Genomic DNA, 1,827 nt, shown 5'->3' with positions numbered 1-1,827 from the left:
TTTTATTATTTTTGTTGGCAGGTCAACATGCTCGCTATATTTTCTTGTTATCAGTTTGTTATCAACATTTTTCTAATGATACAATACCCATTTGCCTTCTTGTTATTTTTGTATTTTATCCATATTTTCTTCCTTTATTTCTTGTTCCTTATTTGTTTTCATTTCCAGTAGGGTTGAAGCTTGGCTAATAATAATAATAATAATAATAATAATAATAATAATAATAATAATAATAATAATAATAATAATGGGGAAAGCATACAATTTCATACATCTAACTTTTATTTTGAAATTAATCTTTCGACATATACCAGAACTTTTTTATTGATATAGATGAAAATGTAACAGTTTCAAAGAAGATTCCTAATCAGAGGACTTGAGACTTCGTACTAAAGAATAAATATATTTATCGATTACCTCATTTTGCTTTGCACCGTCCTGCTGTATTTTTTTTCGGCGTGTTTTACGGTATTCACTTAATATTCTTTTGTCACCGAATGCAGTGCTTATTTTAAAAGTAAGCTTACCCTTAAATCTAACATTTTTCTTTTTTTATTCATAGGTCTTCAATTGTGCCCAAATATGTTACACTGGATTATATAAGCAAAAGTATGGAGGAAGGCGAATAACTTTGTGACAATTTTCAACTGCAATTTCAGCAATCACGTAAGCGTTATCAATATTCAGGGAATATTCCTCGACCATTTCCAAGAGTTGACATTTTAACATATTGTCTCTTGGTGATACGCTTTTTTGATGAGCCATTATTCTATTTTTCCTCTGTTGTTTGATGCTGTTGCAGATTTATATCATTTTGATCTATGATAAGATGCGCTACCATTACAAGTATAGAAGATGGGAATATATTCGGTAGCTACTGCTTACGGAACCATTGTTAAAAATTTCGTTGCTGTTAATTTGACTGTGATAGTAGTTTTGCTTAAATTGGTTTCTTCTGCTATACGAAAAAAATCTCCTTTCTGTTTTTATGAAGCAAAATATTTCGAAACATTATAAACAATCTCTCATGCTTGACAAGTAAGTAGCCTACTGTTGCTCTGTATGGGGATGAGTGACCTTCCATTCTGGCTGACAAAATATTTATTATCGATACTTTTGTATGTCTCGTAGTCTCCCTTGACTGGTTATAATCTTTGAGGCATCTCTGTTGTAGCGTCTCTCTCTCTCTCTCTCTCTCTCTCTCTCTCTCTCTCTCTCTCTCTCTCTCTCTCTCCTACATCCGGGTGTGGAACTCAAGTAGCAAGCTACTTTCGTCGCAAGTGGTTCCTGCCAGTACCTGCTCGCAAGGGGTATTTTCTGACGAAAGCCGATTAATGAATGTCCATCGCTGACCTGAGAAACTATATCGGAAAAGTGGCAATTTAGTGTCACGTTTCTTTATAGTACGACTGAATAATGTTACTAAAGTATAACAATTAGAAGTTGAGTTTTTATATAATTAAAGTTCAACATTTAAAGTAATGGTATTCATTATAATATCAAATGGAATTCTTTTCTCTATTTTCGAAACAATGTCTGAATTATAGCAAGGTGTGTTTTTGTCTCAATCTTCTTCCTAAATTTAGAAGAGTATACAGACAAAGTACACATGTTGTGGATTTTTTTTTTTTTTTTTTTGTCAATTTCTCCTCTCACAATGCCGTGTGAAGCTCTTACACTTGAAGCACATGAATTGAATCAAGCTGAGATGATTAAAGGAAACAATTCTCGACAATCACACGAGCACCACAATAATTCTTTACCTAGCCGTTATCACAAGAACTTGAATGACAGAGTCTGTGGCTTCTAACTCGTGATATACTTCAC

This window comes from Palaemon carinicauda, chromosome 31, assembly GCF_036898095.1.
Source record: "Palaemon carinicauda isolate YSFRI2023 chromosome 31, ASM3689809v2, whole genome shotgun sequence".
Taxonomy (NCBI): domain Eukaryota; kingdom Metazoa; phylum Arthropoda; class Malacostraca; order Decapoda; family Palaemonidae; genus Palaemon; species Palaemon carinicauda.
The sequence above is the reverse complement of the archived record's forward strand: the minus strand, read 5'-3'. Positions refer to the sequence as shown.